The sequence below is a fragment of the Leuresthes tenuis genome, unplaced genomic scaffold (genome assembly GCF_036924035.1).
Source record: "Leuresthes tenuis unplaced genomic scaffold, fLeuTen1.0.hap1 SCAF_12, whole genome shotgun sequence".
NCBI classification, from domain to species: domain Eukaryota; kingdom Metazoa; phylum Chordata; class Actinopteri; order Atheriniformes; family Atherinopsidae; genus Leuresthes; species Leuresthes tenuis.
The window spans coordinates 813,637-828,908 of record NW_027325366.1 but is presented as its reverse complement, the minus strand read 5'-3'; the positions used below and the strand labels follow the sequence as shown (position 1 = coordinate 828,908).

Below are 15,272 nucleotides of genomic sequence, written 5' to 3'. Positions count from 1 at the left end.
AATCGGGCCCTATTCGATGGCTGCCTTGTCTTTTACTCTGTGCAAAAGACAAGGCAGCCACAAACACCACGGGAAACACCGTATTGAGGCTTTGTTCTGAGCGCTCATTCGGTGTCGCGTTTCTTTCAAGCAATTCTCCCGGTTAGCCCGCACTCGGCTCGCTCCCAGAGCCGTGTTAAAGTCTGCCTCGCATTCACTCCCTTTTCTCAGCAGACTAAAAGAAAATTTCATCTTGGGCTCCCTGAAACTTCCATCCTGCACCACTGTTTGCTTTTTCACAAGAGCAGAGAAGAGCGCACCGTTCCCAGCGGCACTGCAGTACCGGGTCGATGCTTGGAGTGAACGGAGCAAGCTCCTTTTTCAACTCCTGTTCTTAAAAATCCATTTAATATGTAGTCCTCGTATAGAGGACATATCAGATATTAAACTGATAAGAACAGATACTACACTTGATCTTAGCCAAAAGGCAGAGAAGCGATAACTGTCCACTGGTTCACGTCCGAGGGCCCTTCCTGGCACAATGCGCACTTGTCGCGATGTTCTTTTTATGGCCATAGGTGGCCAGAGAGTCACTGAGCACTCTTCAGCCCTTTTAAATGGTATAACTTTGCACTCCCGCGAGCACCATTCAAGCAACATCGGCACAGTCACAACAAGTTAGGCGAATCTACTCAGGGAAGTCACTCTGCACAGGAAAAAGATTTCTCTTGCACAGACAGAAAGGGCATCACCCGCAAAGGTAAAGCCTGCCAAAAATAGAAACAACTCATTAGTGCTGCTCTCCACGGAAGTCTTTAGTAAAAGGCGAAAGACTTGTACGTTATGAAGAGAAACCAGAGTACGATTATCCGTCACTGCGGGAGCAGGGCACCAGGCCAGTTGGCATAGCCACCTTCCCCATGGTGAGCTTTGCTTGGTTGAGACGCTTGCTCCCCCTTGCTCCTCGGCTGACCAAGTAGGAACAATCGGGCCCTATTCGATGGCTGCCTTGTCTTTTACTCTGTGCAAAAGACAAGGCAGCCACAAACACCACGGGAAACACCGTATTGAGGCTTTGTTCTGAGCGCTCATTCAGTGTCACGTTTCTTTCAAGCAATTCTCCCGGTTAGCCCGCAATCGGCTCTTTCCCAGAGCCGTGTTAAAGTCTGCCTCGCATTCACTCCCTTTTCTCAGCAGACTAAAAGAAAATTTCATCTTGGGCTCCCTGAAACTTCCATCCTGCACCACTGTTTGCTTTTTCACAAGAGCAGAGAAGAGCGCACCGTTCCCAGCGGCACTGCGGTACCGGGTCGATGCTTGGAGTGAACGGAGCAAGCTCCTTTTTCAACTCCTGTTCCTAAAAATCCATTTAATATGTAGTCCTCGTATAGAGGACATATCAGATATTAAACTGATAAGAACAGATACTACACTTGATCTTAGCCAAAAGGCCGAGAAGCGATAACTGTCCACTGGTTCACGTCCGAGGGCCCTTCCTGGCACAATGCGCACTTGTCGCGGTGTTCTTTTTATGGCCATAGGTGGCCAGAGAGTCACTTTGCACCTCCGCTGCACTGAGCACTCTTCAGCCCTTTTAAATAGCATAACTTTGCACTCCCGCGAGCACCATTCAAGCAACATCGGCACAGTCACAACAAGTAAGGCGACTCTACTCAGGGAAGTCACTCTGCACAGGAACAAGATTTCTTTTGCACAGACAGAAAGGGCTTCACCCGCAAAGGTAAAGCCTGCCAAAAATAGAAACAACTCATGAGTGCTGCTCTCCACGGAAGTCTTTAGTAAAAGGCGAAAGACTTGTACGTTATGAAGAGAAACCAGAGTACGATTATCCGTCACTGCGGGAGCAGGGCACCAGGCCAGTTGGCATAGCCACCTTCCCCATGGTGAGCTTTGCTTGGTTGAGACGCTTGCTCCCCCTTGCTCCTCAGCTGACCAAGTAGGAACAATCGGGCCCTATTCGATGGCTGCCTTGTCTTTTACTCTGTGCAAAAGACAAGGCAGCCACAAACACCACGGGAAACACCGTATTGAGGCTTTGTTCTGAGCGCTCATTCGGTGTCGCGTTTCTTTCAAGCAATTCTCCCGGTTAGCCCGCACTCGGCTCGCTCCCAGAGCCGTGTTAAAGTCTGCCTCGCATTCACTCCCTTTTCTCAGCAGACTAAAAGAAAATTTCATCGTGGGCTCTCTGAAACTTCCATCCTGCACCACTGTTTGCTTTTTCACAAGAGCAGAGAAGAGCGCACTGTTCCCAGGGGCACTGCAGTACCAGGTCGATGCTTGGAGTGAACGGAGAAAGCTCCTTTTTCAACTCCTGTTCCTAAAAATCCATTTAATATGTAGTCCTCGTATAGAGGACATATCAGATATTAAACTGATAAGAACAGATACTACACTTGATCTTAGCCAAAAGGCCGAGAAACGATAACTGTCCACTGGTTCACGTCCGAGGGCCCTTCCTGGCACAATGCGCACTTGTCGCGGTGTTCTTTTTATGGCCATAGGTGGCCAGAGAGTCACTTTGCACCTCCGCCCACCCGCTGCACTGAGCACTCTTCAGCACTTTTAAATAGTATAACTTTGCACTCCCGCGAGCACCATTCAAGCAACATCGGCACAGTCACAACAAGTAAGGCGACTCTACTCAGGGAAGTCACTCTGCACAGGAACAAGATTTCTTTTGCACAGACAGAAAGGGCTTCACCCGCAAAGGTAAAGCCTGCCAAAAATAGAAACAACTCATGAGTGCTGCTCTCCACGGAAGTCTTTAGTAAAAGGCAAAAGACTTGTACGTTATGAAGAGAAACCAGAGTACGATTATCCGTCACTGCGGGAGCAGGGCACCAGGCCAGTTGGCATAGCCACCTTCCCCATGGTGAGCTTTGCTTGGTTGAGACGCTTGCTCCTCGGCTGACCAAGTAGGAACAATCGGGCCCTATTCGATGGCTGCCTTGTCTTTTACTCTGTGCAAAAGACAAGGCAGCCACAAACACCACGGGAAACACCGTATTGAGTCTTTGTTCTGAGCGCTCATTCGGTGTCGCGTTTCTTTCAAGCAATTCTCCCGGTTAGCCCGCACTCGGCTCGCTCCCAGAGCCGTGTTAGTCTGCCTCGCATTCACTCCCTTTTCTCAGCAGACTAAAAGAAAATTTCATCTTGGGCTCCCTGAAACTTCCATCCTGCACCACTGTTTGCTTTTTCACAAGAGCAGAGAAGAGCGCACCGTTCCCAGCGGCACTGCAGTACCGGGTCGATGCTTGGAGTGAACGGAGCAAGCTCCTTTTTCAACTCCTGTTCCTAAAAATCCATTTAATATGTAGTCCTCGTATAGAGGACATATCAGATATTAAACTGATAAGAACAGATACTACACTTGATCTTAGCCAAAAGGCCGAGAAGCGATAACTGTCCACTGGTTCACGTCCGAGGGCCCTTCCTGGCACAATGCGCACTTGTCGCGGTGTTCTTTTTATGGCCATAGGTGGCCAGAGAGTCACTGAGCACTCTTCAGCCCTTTTAAATGGTATAACTTTGCACTCCCGCGAGCACCATTCAAGCAACATCGGCAGAGTCACAACAAGTAAGGCGACTCTACTCAGGGAAGTCACTCTGCACAGGAACAAGATTTCTTTTGCACAGACAGAAAGGGCTTCACCCGCAAAGGTAAAGCCTGCCAAAAATAGAAACAACTCATTAGTGCTGCTCTCCACGGAAGTCTTTAGTAAAAGGCGAAAGACTTGTACGCTATGAAGAGAAACCAGAGTACGATTAACCGTCACTGCGGGAGCAGGGCACCAGGCCAGTTGGCATAGCCACCTTCCCCATGGTGAGCTTTGCTTGGTTGAGACGCTTGCTCCCCCTTGCTACTCGGCTGACCAAGTAGGAAAAATCGGGCCCTATTCGATGTCTGCCTTGTCTTTTACTCTGTGCAAAAGACAAGGCAGCCACAAACACCACGGGAAACACCGTATTGAGGCTTTGTTCTGAGCGCTCATTCGGTGTCGCGTTTCTTTCAAGCAATTCTCCCGGTTAGCCCGCATTCGGCTCGCTCCCAGAGCCGTGTTAAAGTCTGCCTCGCATTCACTCCCTTTTCTCAGCAGACTAAAAGAAAATTTCATCTTGGGCTCCCTGAAACTTCCATCCTGCACCACTGTTTGCTTTTTCACAAGGGCAGAGAAGAGCGCACCGTTCCCAGCGGCACTGCAGTACCGGGTCGATGCTTGGAGTGAACGGAGCAAGCTCCTTTTTCAACTCCTGTTCCTAAAAATCCATTTAATATGTAGTCCTCGTATAGAGGACATATCAGATATTAAACTGATAAGAACAGATACTACACTTGATCTTAGCCAAAAGGCCGAGAAGCGATAACTGTCCACTGGTTCACGTCCGAGGGCCCTTCCTGGCACAATGCGCACTTGTCGCGGTGTTCTTTTTATGGCCATAGGTGGCCAGAGAGTCACTTTGCACCTCCGCCCACCCGCTGCACTGAGCACTCTTCAGCCCTTTTAAATGGTATAACTTTGCACTCCCGCGAGCACCATTCAAGCAACATCGGCACAGTCACAACAAGTAAGGTGACTCTACTCAGGGAAGTCACTCTGCACAGGAAGAGATTTCTTTTGCACAGACAGAAAGGGCTTCAACCGCAAAGGTAAAGCCTGCCAAAAATAGAAACAACTCATTAGTGCTGCTCTCCACGGAAGTCTTTAGTAAAAGGCGAAAGACTTGTACGTTATGAAGAGAAACCAGAGTACGATTATCCGTCACTGCGGGAGCAGGGCACCAGGCCAGTTGGCATAGCCACCTTCCCCATGGTGAGCTTTGCTTGGTTGAGACGCTTGCTCCTCGGCTGACCAAGTAGGAACAATCGGGCCCTATTCGATGGCTGCCTTGTCTTTTACTCTGTGCAAAAGACAAGGCAGCCACAAACACCACGGGAAACACCGTATTGAGGCTTTGTTCTGAGCGCTCATTCGGTGTCGCGTTTCTTTCAAGCAATTCTCCCGGTTAGCCCGCACTCGGCTCGCTCCCAGAGCCATGTTAAAGTCTGCCTCGCATTCACTCCCTTTTCTCAGCAGACTAAAAGAAACTTCCATCCTGCACCACTGTTTGCTTTTTCACAAGAGCAGAGAAGAGCGCACCGTTCCCAACGGCACTGCAGTACCGGGTCGATGCTTGGAGTGAACGGAGCAAGCTCCTTTTTCAACTCCTGTTCCTAAAAATCCATTTAATATGTAGTCCTCGTATAGAGGACATATCAGATATTAAACTGATAAGAACAGATACTACACTTGATCTTAGCCAAAAGGCCGAGAAGCGATAACTGTCCACTGGTTCACGTCCGAGGGCCCTTCCTGGCACAATGCGCACTTGTCGCGGTGTTCTTTTTATGGCCATAGGTGGCCAGAGAGTCACTGAGCACCTCCGCCCACCCGCTGCACTGAGCACTCTTCAGCCCTTTTAAATGGTATAACTTTGCACTCCCGCGAGCACCATTCAAGCAACATCGGCACAGTCACAACAAGTTAGTCGAATCTACTCAGGGAAGTCACTCTGCACAGGAACAAGATTTCTCTTGCACAGACAGAAAGGGCTTCACCCGCAAAGGTAAAGCCTGCCAAAAATAGAAACAACTCATTAGTGCTGCTCTCCACGGAAGTCTTTAGTAAAAGGCGAAAGACTTGTACGTTATGAAGAGAAACCAGAGTACGATTATCCGTCACTGCGGGAGCAGGGCACCAGGCCAGTTGGCATAGCCACCTTCCCCATGGTGAGCTTTGCTTGGTTGAGACGCTTGCTCCCCCTTGCTCCTCGGCTGACCAATTAGGAACAATCGGGCCCTATTCGATGGCTGCCTTGTCTTTTACTCTGTGCAAAAGACAAGGCAGCCACAAACACCACGGGAAACACCGTATTGAGGCTTTGTTCTGAGCGCTCATTCAGTGTCACGTTTCTTTCAAGCAATTCTCCCGGTTAGCCCGCAATCGGCTCTTTCCCAGAGCCGTGTTAAAGTCTGCCTCGCATTCACTCCCTTTTCTCAGCAGACTAAAAGAAAATTTCATCTTGGGCTCCCTGAAACTTCCATCCTGCACCACTGTTTGCTTTTTCACAAGAGCAGAGAAGAGCGCACCGTTCCCAGCGGCACTGCGGTACCGGGTCGATGCTTGGAGTGAACGGAGCAAGCTCCTTTTTCAACTCCTGTTCCTAAAAATCCATTTAATATGTAGTCCTCGTATAGAGGACATATCAGATATTAAACTGATAAGAACAGATACTACACTTGATCTTAGCCAAAAGGCCGAGAAGCGATAACTGTCCACTGGTTCACGTCCGAGGGCCCTTCCTGGCACAATGCGCACTTGTCGCGGTGTTCTTTTTATGGCCATAGGTGGCCAGAGAGTCACTTTGCACCTCCGCTGCACTGAGCACTCTTCAGCCCTTTTAAATGGCATAACTTTGCACTCCCGCGAGCACCATTCAAGCAACATCGGCACAGTCACAACAAGTAAGGCGACTCTACTCAGGGAAGTCACTCTGCACAGGAACAAGATTTCTTTTGCACAAACAGAAAGGGCTTCACCCGCAAAGGTAAAGCCTGCCAAAAATAGAAACAACTCATTAGTGCTGCTCTCCACGGAAGTCTTTAGTAAAAGGCGAAAGACTTGTACGTTATGAAGAGAAACCAGAGTACGATTATCCGTCACTGCGGGAGCAGGGCACCAGGCCAGTTGGCATAGCCACCTTCCCCATGGTGAGCTTTGCTTGGTTGAGACGCTTGCTCCTCGGCTGACCAAGTAGGAACAATTGGGCCCTATTCGATGGCTGCCTTGTCTTTTACTCTGTGCAAAAGACAAGGCAGCCACAAACACCACGGGAAACACCGTATTGAGGCTTTGTTCTGAGCGCTCATTCGGTGTCGCGTTTCTTTCAAGCAATTCTCCCGGTTAGCCCGCACTCGGCTCGCTCCCAGAGCCGTGTTAAAATCTGCCTCGCATTCACTCCCTTTTCTCAGCAGACTAAAAGAAAATTTCATCTTGGGCTCCCTGAAACTTCCATCCTTCACCACTGTTTGCTTTTTCACAAGAGCAGAGAAGAGTGCACCGTTCCCAGCGGCACTGCAGTACCGGGTCGATGCTTGGAGTGAACGGAGCAAGCTCCTTTTTCAACTCCTGTTCCTAAAAATCCATTTAATATGTAGTCCTCGTATAGAGGACATATCAGATATTAAACTGATAAGAACAGATACTACACTTGATCTTAGCCAAAAGGCCGAGAAGCGATAACTGTCCACTGGTTCACGTCCGAGGGCCCTTCCTGGCACAATGCGCACTTGTCGCGGTGTTCTTTTTATGGCCATAGGTGGCCAGAGAGTCACTTTGCACCTCCGCCCACCCGCTGCACTGAGCACTCCTCAGCCCTTTTAAGTGGTATAACTTTGCACTCCCGCGAGCACCATTGGCACAGTCACAACAAGTAAGGCGACTCTACTCAGGGAAGTCACTCTGCACAGGAACAAGATTTCTTTTGCACAGACAGAAAGGGCTTCACCCGCAAAGGTAAAGCCTGCCAAAAGTAGAAACAACTCATTAGTGCTGCTCTCCACGGAAGTCTTTAGTAAAAGGCGAAAGACTTGTACGTTATGAAGAGAAACCAGAGTAAGATTATCCGTCACTGCGGGAGCAGGGCACCAGGCCAGTTGGCATAGCCATCTTCCCCATGGTGAGCTTTGCTTGGTTGAGACGCTTGCTCCCCCTTGCTCCTCGGCTGACCAAGTAGGAACAATCGGGCCCTATTCGATGGCTGCCTTGTCTTTTACTCTGTGCAAAACACAAGGCAGCCACAAACACCACGGCAAACACCGTATTGAGGCTTTGTTCTGAGCGCTCATTCGGTGTCGCGTTTCTTTCAAGCAATTCTCCCAGTTAGCCCGCACTCGGCTCGCTCCCAGAGCCGTGTTAAAGTCTGCCTCGCATTCACTCCCTTTTCTCAGCAGACTAAAAGAAAATTTCATATTGGGCTCCCTGAAACTTCCATCCTGCACCACTGTTTGCTTTTCCACAAGAGCAGAGAAGAGCGCACCGTTCCCAGCGGCACTGCAGTACCAGGTCGATGCTTGGAGTGAACGGAGCAAGCTCCTTTTTCAACTCCTGTTCCTAAAAATCCATTTAATATGTAGTCCTCGTATAGAGACTATATCAGATATTAAACTGATAAGAACAGATACTACACTTGATCTTAGCCAAAAGGCCGAGAAGCGATAAATGTCCACTGGTTCACGTCCGAGGGCCCTTCCTGGCACAATGCGCATTTGTCGCGGTGTTCTTTTTATGGCCATAGGTGGCCAGAGAGTCACTTTGCACCTCCGCCCACCCGCTGCACTGAGCACTCTTCAGCCCTTTTAAATGGTATAACTTTGCACTCCCGCGAGCACCATTCAAGCAACATCGGCACAGTCACAACAAGTAAGGCGACTCTACTCAGGGAAGTCACTCTGCACAGGAAAAGATTTCTTTTGCACAGACAGAAAGGGCTTCACCTGCAAAGGTAAAGCCTGCCAAAAATAGAAACAACTCATTAGTGCTTTCTTCCACGGAAGTCTTTAGTAAAAGGCGAAAGACTTGTACGTTATGAAGAGAAACCAGAGTACGATTATCCGTCACTGCGGGAGCAGGGCACCAGGCCAGTTGGCATAGCCACCTTCCCCATGGTGAGCTTTGCTTGGTTGAGACGCTTGCTCCCCCTTGCTCCTCGGCTGCCCAAGTAGGAACAATCGGGCCCTATTCGATGGCTGCCTTGTCTTTTACTCTGTGCAAAAGACAAGGCAGCCACAAACACCACGGGAAACATCGTATTGAGGCTTTGTTCTGAGCGCTCATTCGGTGTCGCGTTTCTTTCAAGCAATTCTCCCGGTTAGCCCGCACTCGGCTCGCTCCTAGAGCCGTGTTAAAGTCTGCCTCGCATTCCCTCCCTTTTCTCAGCAGACTAAAAGAAACTTCCATCCTGCACCACTGTTAGCTTTTTCATAAGAGCAGAGAAGAGCGCACCGTTCCCAGCGGCACTGCAGTACCGGGTCGATGCTTGGAGTGAACGGAGCAAGCTCCTTTTTTAACTCCTGTTCCTAAAAATCCATTTAATATGTAGTCCTCGTATAGAGGACATATCAGATATTAAACTGATAAGAACAGATACTACACTTGATCTTAGCCAAAAGGCCGAGAAGCGATAACTGTCCACTGGTTCACGTCCGAGTGCCCTTCCTGGCACAATGCGTACTTGTCGCGGTGTTCTTTTTATGGCCATAGGTGGCCAGAGAGTCACTTTGCACCTCCACCCACCCGCTGCACTGAGCACCCTTTTAAATGGTATAACTTTGCACTCCCGCGAGCACCATTCAAGCAACATCGGCACAGTCACAACAAGTAAGGCGACTCTACTCAGGGAAGTCACTCTGCACAGGAACAAGATTTCTTTTGCACAGACAGAAAGGGCTTCACCCGCAAAGGTAAAGCCTGCCAAAAATAGAAACAACTCATTAGTACTGCTCTCCACGGAAGTCTTTACTAAAAGGCGAAAGACTTGTACGTTATGAAGAGAAACCAGAGTACGACTATCCGTCACTGCGGGAGCAGGGCACCAGGAAAAGTTGGCATAGCCACCTTCCCCATGGTGAGCTTTGCTTGGTTGAGACGCTTGCTCCCCCTTGCTCCTCGGCTGACCAAGTAGGAACAATCGGGCCCTATTCGATGGCTGCCTTTTTTTTTACTCTGTGCAAAAGACAAGGCAGCCACAAACACCACGGGAAACACCGTATTGAGGCTTTGTTCTGAGCGCTCATTCGGTGTCGCGTTTCTTTCAAGCAATTCTCCCAGTTAGCCCGCACTCGGCTCGCTCCCAGAGCCGTGTTAAAGTCTGCCTCGCATTCACTCCCTTTTCTCAGCAGACTAAAAGAAAATTTCATATTGGGCTCCCTGAAACTTCGATCCTGCACCACTGTTTGCTTTTTCACAAGAGCAGAGAAGAGTGCACCGTTCCCAGCGGCACTGCAGTACCGGGTCGATGCTTGGAGTGAACGGAGCAAGCTCCTTTTTCAACTCCTGTTCCTAAAAATACATTTAATATGTAGTCCTCGTATAGAGGACATATCAGATATTAAACTGATAAGAACAGATACTACACTTGATCTTAGCCAAAAGGCCGAGAAGCGATAACTGTCCACTGGTTCACGTCCGAGGGCCCTTCCTGGCACAATGCGCACTTGTCGCGGTGTTCTTTTTATGGCCATAGGTGGCCAGAGAGTCACTGAGCACTCTTCAGCCCTTTTAAATGGTATAACTTTGCACTCCCGCGAGCACCATTCAAGCAACATCGGCACAGTCACAACAAGTAAGGCGACTCTACTCAGGGAAGTCACTCTGCACAGGAACAAGATTTCTTTTGCACAGACATAAAGGTCTTCACCCGCAAAGGTAAAGCCTGCCAAAAATAGAAACAACTCATTAGTGCTGCTCTCCACGGAAGTCTTTAGTAAAAGGCGAAAGACTTGTACGTTATGAAGAGAAACCAGAGTAAGATTATCCGTCACTGCGGGAGCAGGGCACCAGGCCAGTTGGCATAGCCATCTTCCCCATGGTGAGCTTTGCTTGGTTGAGACGCTTGCTCCTCGGCTGACCAAGTAGGAACAATCGGGCCCTATTCGATGGCTGCCTTGTCTTTTACTCTGTGCAAAACACAAGGCAGCCACAAACACCACGGCAAACACCGTATTGAGGCTTTGTTCTGAACGCTCATTCAGTGTCGCGTTTCTTTCAAGCAATTCTCCCAGTTAGCCCGCACTCGGCTCGCTCCCAGAGCCGTGTTAAAGTCTGCCTCGCATTCACTCCCTTTTCTCAGCAGACTAAAAGAAAATTTCATATTGGGCTCGCTGAAACTTCCATCCTGCACCACTGTTTGCTTTTTCACAAGAGCAGAGAAGAGTGCACCGTTCCCAGCGGCACTGCAGTACCAGGTCGATGCTTGGAGTGAACGGAGCAAGCTCCTTTTTCAACTCCTGTTCCTAAAAATCCATTTAATATGTAGTCCTCGTATAGAGGACATATCAGATATTAAACTGATAAGAACAGATACTACACTTGATCTTAGCCAAAAGGCCGAGAAGCGATAACTGTCCACTGGTTCACGTCCGAGGGCCCTTCCTGGCACAATGCGCACTTGTCGCGGTGTTCTTTTTATGGCCATAGGTGGCCAGAGAGTCACTTTGCACCTCCGCCCACCCGCTGCACTGAGCACTCTTCAGCCCTTTTAAATGGTATAACTTTGCACTCCCGCGAGCACCATTCAAGCAACATCGGCACAGTCACAACAAGTAAGGCGACTCTACTCAGGGAAGTCACTCTGCACAGGAAAAGATTTCTTTTGCACAGACAGAAAGGGCTTCACCTGCAAAGGTAAAGCCTGCCAAAAATAGAAACAACTCATTAGTGCTTTCTTCCACGGAAGTCTTTAGTAAAAGGCGAAAGACTTGTACGTTATGAAGAGAAACCAGAGTACGATTATCCGTCACTGCGGGAGCAGGGCACCAGGCCAGTTGGCATAGCCACCTTCCCCATGGTGAGCTTTGCTTGGTTGAGACGCTTGCTCCCCCTTGCTCCTCAGCTGACCAAGTAGGAACAATCGGGCCCTATTCGATGGCTGCCTTGTCTTTTACTCTGTGCAAAAGACAAGGCAGCCACAAACACCACGGGAAACACCGTATTGAGGCTTTGTTCTGAGCGCTCATTCGGTGTCGCGTTTCTTTCAAGCAATTCTCCCGGTTAGCCGGCACCCGGCTCGCTCCCAGAGCCATGTTAAAGTCTGCCTCGCATTCACTCCCTTTTCTCAGCAGACTAAAAGAAACTTCCATCCTGCACCACTGTTTGCTTTTTCATAAGAGCAGAGAAGAGTGCACCGTTCCCAGCGGCACTGCAGTACCGGGTCGATGCTTGGAGTGAACGGAGGAAGCTCCTTTTTCAACTCCTGTTCCTAAAAATCCATTTAATATGTAGTCCTCGTATAGAGGACATATCAGATATTAAACTGATAAGAACAGATACTACACTTGATCTTAGCCAAAAGGCCGAGAAGCGATAACTGTCCACTGGTTCACGTCCGAGTGCCCTTCCTGGCACAATGCGTACTTGTCGCGGTGTTCTTTTTATGGCCATAGGTGGCCAGAGAGTCACTTTGCACCTCCGCCCACCCGCTGCACTGAGCACCCTTTTAAATGGTATAACTTTGCACTCCCGCGAGCACCATTCAAGCAACATCGGCACAGTCACAACAAGTAAGGCGACTCTACTCAGGGAAGTCACTCTGCACAGGAACAAGATTTCTTTTGCACAGACAGAAAGGGCTTCACCCGCAAAGGTAAAGCCTGCCAAAAATAGAAACAACTCATTAGTACTGCTCTCCACGGAAGTCTTTAGTAAAAGGCGAAAGACTTGTACGTTATGAAGAGAAACCAGAGTACGACTATCCGTCACTGCGGGAGCAGCGCAACAGGAAAAGTTGGCATAGCCACCTTCCCCATGGTGAGCTTTGCTTGGTTGAGACGCTTGCTCCCCCTTGCTCCTCGGCTGACCAAGTAGGAACAATCGGGCCCTATTCGATGGCTGCCTTTTTTTTTACTCAGTGCAAAAGACAAGGCAGCCACAAACACCACGGGAAACACCGTATTGAGGCTTTGTTCTGAGCGCTCATTCGGTGTCGCGTTTCTTTCAAGCAATTCTCCCGGTTAGCCCGCACTCGGCTCGCTCCCAGAGCCGTGTTAAAGTCTGCCTCGCATTCACTCCCTTTTCTCAGCAGACTAAAAGAAAATTTCATATTGGGCTCCCTGAAACTTCCATCCTGCACCACTGTTTGCTTTTTCACAAGAGCAGAGAAGAGTGCACCGTTCCCAGCGGCACTGCAGTACCAGGTCGATGCTTGGAGTGAACGGAGCAAGCTCCTTTTTCAACTCCTGTTCCTAAAAATACATTTAATATGTAGTCCTCGTATAGAGGACATATCAGATATTAAACTGATAAGAACAGATACTACACTTGATCTTAGCCAAAAGGCCGAGAAGCGATAACTGTCCACTGGTTCACGTCCGAGGGCCCTTCCTGGCACAATGCGCACTTGTCGCGGTGTTCTTTTTATGGCCATAGGTGGCCAGAGAGTCACTGAGCACTCTTCAGCCCTTTTAAATGGTATAACTTTGCACTCCCGCGAGCACCATTCAAGCAACATCGGCACAGTCACAACAAGTAAGGCGACTCTACTCAGGGAAGTCACTCTGCACAGGAACAAGATTTCTTTTGCACAGACAGAAAGGGCTTCACCCGCAAAGGTAAAGCCTGCCAAAAATAGAAACAACTCATTAGTGCTGCTCTCCACGGAAGTCTTTAGTAAAAGGCGAAAGACTTGTACGTTATGAAGAGAAACCAGAGTACGATTATCCATCACTGCGGGAGCAGGGCACCAGGCCAGTTGGCATAGCCACCTTCCCCATGTTGAGCTTTGCTTGGTTGAGACGCTTGCTCCCCCTTGCTCCTCGGCTGACCAAGTAGGAACAATCGGGCCCTATTCGATGGCTGCCTTGTCTTTTACTCTGTGCAAAACACAAGGCAGCCACAAACACCACGGCAAACACCGTATTGAGGCTTTGTTCTGAGCGCTCATTCGGTGTCGCGTTTCTTTCAAGCAATTCTCCCAGTTAGCCCGCACTCGGCTCGCTCCCAGAGCCGTGTTAAAGTCTACCTCGCATTCACTCCCTTTTCTCAGCAGACTAAAAGAAAATTTCATATTGGGCTCGCTGAAACTTCCATCCTGCACCACTGTTTGCTTTTTCACAAGAGCAGAGAAGAGTGCACCGTTCCCAGCGGCACTGCAGTACCAGGTCGATGCTTGGAGTGAACGGAGCAAGCTCCTTTTTCAACTCCTGTTCCTAAAAATCCATTTAATATGTAGTCCTCGTATAGAGGACATATCAGATATTAAACTGATAAGAACAGATACTACACTTGATCTTAGCCAAAAGGCCGAGAAGCGATAACTGTCCACTGGTTCACGTCCGAGGGCCCTTCCTGGCACAATGCGCACTTGTCGCGGTGTTCTTTTTATGGCCATAGGTGGCCAGAGAGTCACTTTGCACCTCCGCCCACCCGCTGCACTGAGCACTCTTCAGCCCTTTTAAATGGTATAACTTTGCACTCCCGCGAGCACCATTCAAGCAACATCGGCACAGTCACAACAAGTAAGGCGACTCTACTCAGGGAAGTCACTCTGCACAGGAACAAGATTTCTTTTGCACAGACAGAAAGGGCTTCACCCGCAAAGGTAAAGCCTGCCAAAAATAGAAACAACTCATTAGTACTGCTCTCCACGGAAGTCTTTAGTAAAAGGCGAAAGACTTGTACGTTATGAAGAGAAACCAGAGTACGACTATCCGTCACTGCGGGAGCAGCGCAACAGGAAAAGTTGGCATAGCCACCTTCCCCATGGTGAGCTTTGCTTGGTTGAGACGCTTGCTCCCCCTTGCTCCTCGGCTGACCAAGTAGGAACAATCGGGCCCTATTCGATGGCTGCCTTTTTTTTTACTCTGTGCAAAAGACAAGGCAGCCACAAACACCACGGGAAACACCGTATTGAGGCTTTGTTCTGAGCGCTCATTCGGTGTCGCGTTTCTTTCAAGCAATTCTCCCAGTTAGCCCGCACTCGGCTCGCTCCCAGAGCCGTGTTAAAGTCTGCCTCGCATTCACTCCCTTTTCTCAGCAGACTAAAAGAAAATTTCATATTGGGCTCCCTGAAACTTCCATCCTGCACCACTGTTTGCTTTTTCACAAGAGCAGAGAAGAGTGCACCGTTCCCAGCGGCACTGCAGTACCGGGTCGATGCTTGGAGTGAACGGAGCAAGCTCCTTTTTCAACTCCTGTTCCTAAAAATCCATTTAATATGTAGTCCTCGTATAGAGGACATATCAGATATTAAACTGATAAGAACAGATACTACACTTGATCTTAGCCAAAAGGCCGAGAAGCGATAACTGTCCACTGGTTCACGTCCGAGGGCCCTTCCTGGCACAATGCGCACTTGTCGCGGTGTTCTTTTTATGGCCATAGGTGGCCAGAGAGTCACTGAGCACTCTTCAGCCCTTTTAAATGGTATAACTTTGCACTCCCGCGAGCACCATTCAAGCAACATCGGCACAGTCACAACAAGTAAGGCGACTCTACTCAGGGAAGTCACTCTGCACAGGA

The 15,272-nt window shown here is 49.2% G+C and overlaps 31 non-coding genes across 31 annotated transcripts; all 31 read right to left on the bottom strand.

Annotated features, from left to right (window-relative positions):
* Window positions 1-288: 288 nt before the first annotated feature.
* Window positions 289-479, bottom strand: LOC140266484 (U2 spliceosomal RNA). Its single transcript, XR_011907110.1, has one exon. It is a non-coding gene; the product is annotated as a U2 spliceosomal RNA (small nuclear RNA).
* A 249-nt stretch (window positions 480-728) lies between these two features.
* On the bottom strand, window positions 729-842 carry LOC140320786 (U5 spliceosomal RNA). Its single transcript, XR_011918567.1, has one exon. It is a non-coding gene; the product is annotated as a U5 spliceosomal RNA (small nuclear RNA).
* Window positions 843-1,251: 409 nt separating this feature from the next.
* LOC140266519 (U2 spliceosomal RNA) lies at window positions 1,252-1,442 on the bottom strand. The gene has a single exon (XR_011907142.1). It is a non-coding gene; the product is annotated as a U2 spliceosomal RNA (small nuclear RNA).
* Window positions 1,443-1,709: 267 nt separating this feature from the next.
* LOC140321042 (U5 spliceosomal RNA) lies at window positions 1,710-1,823 on the bottom strand. Its single transcript, XR_011918802.1, has one exon. It is a non-coding gene; the product is annotated as a U5 spliceosomal RNA (small nuclear RNA).
* A 409-nt stretch (window positions 1,824-2,232) lies between these two features.
* On the bottom strand, window positions 2,233-2,423 carry LOC140320484 (U2 spliceosomal RNA). Its single transcript, XR_011918330.1, has one exon. It is a non-coding gene; the product is annotated as a U2 spliceosomal RNA (small nuclear RNA).
* A 275-nt stretch (window positions 2,424-2,698) lies between these two features.
* LOC140265579 (U5 spliceosomal RNA) lies at window positions 2,699-2,812 on the bottom strand. Its single transcript, XR_011906289.1, has one exon. It is a non-coding gene; the product is annotated as a U5 spliceosomal RNA (small nuclear RNA).
* Window positions 2,813-3,209: 397 nt separating this feature from the next.
* LOC140266326 (U2 spliceosomal RNA) lies at window positions 3,210-3,400 on the bottom strand. Its single transcript, XR_011906966.1, has one exon. It is a non-coding gene; the product is annotated as a U2 spliceosomal RNA (small nuclear RNA).
* A 249-nt stretch (window positions 3,401-3,649) lies between these two features.
* LOC140265600 (U5 spliceosomal RNA) lies at window positions 3,650-3,763 on the bottom strand. Its single transcript, XR_011906309.1, has one exon. It is a non-coding gene; the product is annotated as a U5 spliceosomal RNA (small nuclear RNA).
* Window positions 3,764-4,172: 409 nt separating this feature from the next.
* Window positions 4,173-4,363, bottom strand: LOC140266325 (U2 spliceosomal RNA). The gene has a single exon (XR_011906965.1). It is a non-coding gene; the product is annotated as a U2 spliceosomal RNA (small nuclear RNA).
* Window positions 4,364-4,637: 274 nt separating this feature from the next.
* Window positions 4,638-4,751, bottom strand: LOC140320733 (U5 spliceosomal RNA). Its single transcript, XR_011918519.1, has one exon. It is a non-coding gene; the product is annotated as a U5 spliceosomal RNA (small nuclear RNA).
* Window positions 4,752-5,127: 376 nt separating this feature from the next.
* LOC140266535 (U2 spliceosomal RNA) lies at window positions 5,128-5,318 on the bottom strand. The gene has a single exon (XR_011907157.1). It is a non-coding gene; the product is annotated as a U2 spliceosomal RNA (small nuclear RNA).
* A 275-nt stretch (window positions 5,319-5,593) lies between these two features.
* Window positions 5,594-5,707, bottom strand: LOC140320892 (U5 spliceosomal RNA). Its single transcript, XR_011918664.1, has one exon. It is a non-coding gene; the product is annotated as a U5 spliceosomal RNA (small nuclear RNA).
* A 409-nt stretch (window positions 5,708-6,116) lies between these two features.
* On the bottom strand, window positions 6,117-6,307 carry LOC140266517 (U2 spliceosomal RNA). The gene has a single exon (XR_011907140.1). It is a non-coding gene; the product is annotated as a U2 spliceosomal RNA (small nuclear RNA).
* A 267-nt stretch (window positions 6,308-6,574) lies between these two features.
* On the bottom strand, window positions 6,575-6,688 carry LOC140320891 (U5 spliceosomal RNA). Its single transcript, XR_011918663.1, has one exon. It is a non-coding gene; the product is annotated as a U5 spliceosomal RNA (small nuclear RNA).
* A 399-nt stretch (window positions 6,689-7,087) lies between these two features.
* LOC140266193 (U2 spliceosomal RNA) lies at window positions 7,088-7,278 on the bottom strand. The gene has a single exon (XR_011906844.1). It is a non-coding gene; the product is annotated as a U2 spliceosomal RNA (small nuclear RNA).
* Window positions 7,279-7,542: 264 nt separating this feature from the next.
* On the bottom strand, window positions 7,543-7,656 carry LOC140265711 (U5 spliceosomal RNA). The gene has a single exon (XR_011906410.1). It is a non-coding gene; the product is annotated as a U5 spliceosomal RNA (small nuclear RNA).
* Window positions 7,657-8,065: 409 nt separating this feature from the next.
* Window positions 8,066-8,256, bottom strand: LOC140320431 (U2 spliceosomal RNA). The gene has a single exon (XR_011918281.1). It is a non-coding gene; the product is annotated as a U2 spliceosomal RNA (small nuclear RNA).
* A 274-nt stretch (window positions 8,257-8,530) lies between these two features.
* On the bottom strand, window positions 8,531-8,644 carry LOC140265873 (U5 spliceosomal RNA). The gene has a single exon (XR_011906559.1). It is a non-coding gene; the product is annotated as a U5 spliceosomal RNA (small nuclear RNA).
* Window positions 8,645-9,030: 386 nt separating this feature from the next.
* On the bottom strand, window positions 9,031-9,221 carry LOC140266228 (U2 spliceosomal RNA). Its single transcript, XR_011906876.1, has one exon. It is a non-coding gene; the product is annotated as a U2 spliceosomal RNA (small nuclear RNA).
* A 267-nt stretch (window positions 9,222-9,488) lies between these two features.
* LOC140266017 (U5 spliceosomal RNA) lies at window positions 9,489-9,602 on the bottom strand. Its single transcript, XR_011906690.1, has one exon. It is a non-coding gene; the product is annotated as a U5 spliceosomal RNA (small nuclear RNA).
* A 410-nt stretch (window positions 9,603-10,012) lies between these two features.
* Window positions 10,013-10,203, bottom strand: LOC140266181 (U2 spliceosomal RNA). Its single transcript, XR_011906832.1, has one exon. It is a non-coding gene; the product is annotated as a U2 spliceosomal RNA (small nuclear RNA).
* Window positions 10,204-10,452: 249 nt separating this feature from the next.
* Window positions 10,453-10,566, bottom strand: LOC140320738 (U5 spliceosomal RNA). Its single transcript, XR_011918524.1, has one exon. It is a non-coding gene; the product is annotated as a U5 spliceosomal RNA (small nuclear RNA).
* Window positions 10,567-10,965: 399 nt separating this feature from the next.
* On the bottom strand, window positions 10,966-11,156 carry LOC140266256 (U2 spliceosomal RNA). Its single transcript, XR_011906901.1, has one exon. It is a non-coding gene; the product is annotated as a U2 spliceosomal RNA (small nuclear RNA).
* A 274-nt stretch (window positions 11,157-11,430) lies between these two features.
* Window positions 11,431-11,544, bottom strand: LOC140265872 (U5 spliceosomal RNA). Its single transcript, XR_011906558.1, has one exon. It is a non-coding gene; the product is annotated as a U5 spliceosomal RNA (small nuclear RNA).
* Window positions 11,545-11,930: 386 nt separating this feature from the next.
* Window positions 11,931-12,121, bottom strand: LOC140320206 (U2 spliceosomal RNA). Its single transcript, XR_011918076.1, has one exon. It is a non-coding gene; the product is annotated as a U2 spliceosomal RNA (small nuclear RNA).
* A 267-nt stretch (window positions 12,122-12,388) lies between these two features.
* LOC140265692 (U5 spliceosomal RNA) lies at window positions 12,389-12,502 on the bottom strand. The gene has a single exon (XR_011906392.1). It is a non-coding gene; the product is annotated as a U5 spliceosomal RNA (small nuclear RNA).
* A 410-nt stretch (window positions 12,503-12,912) lies between these two features.
* LOC140266232 (U2 spliceosomal RNA) lies at window positions 12,913-13,103 on the bottom strand. The gene has a single exon (XR_011906879.1). It is a non-coding gene; the product is annotated as a U2 spliceosomal RNA (small nuclear RNA).
* A 249-nt stretch (window positions 13,104-13,352) lies between these two features.
* LOC140320890 (U5 spliceosomal RNA) lies at window positions 13,353-13,466 on the bottom strand. The gene has a single exon (XR_011918662.1). It is a non-coding gene; the product is annotated as a U5 spliceosomal RNA (small nuclear RNA).
* A 409-nt stretch (window positions 13,467-13,875) lies between these two features.
* On the bottom strand, window positions 13,876-14,066 carry LOC140266255 (U2 spliceosomal RNA). Its single transcript, XR_011906900.1, has one exon. It is a non-coding gene; the product is annotated as a U2 spliceosomal RNA (small nuclear RNA).
* A 275-nt stretch (window positions 14,067-14,341) lies between these two features.
* LOC140265691 (U5 spliceosomal RNA) lies at window positions 14,342-14,455 on the bottom strand. Its single transcript, XR_011906391.1, has one exon. It is a non-coding gene; the product is annotated as a U5 spliceosomal RNA (small nuclear RNA).
* A 410-nt stretch (window positions 14,456-14,865) lies between these two features.
* LOC140266192 (U2 spliceosomal RNA) lies at window positions 14,866-15,056 on the bottom strand. The gene has a single exon (XR_011906843.1). It is a non-coding gene; the product is annotated as a U2 spliceosomal RNA (small nuclear RNA).
* Window positions 15,057-15,272: the final 216 nt, after the last annotated feature.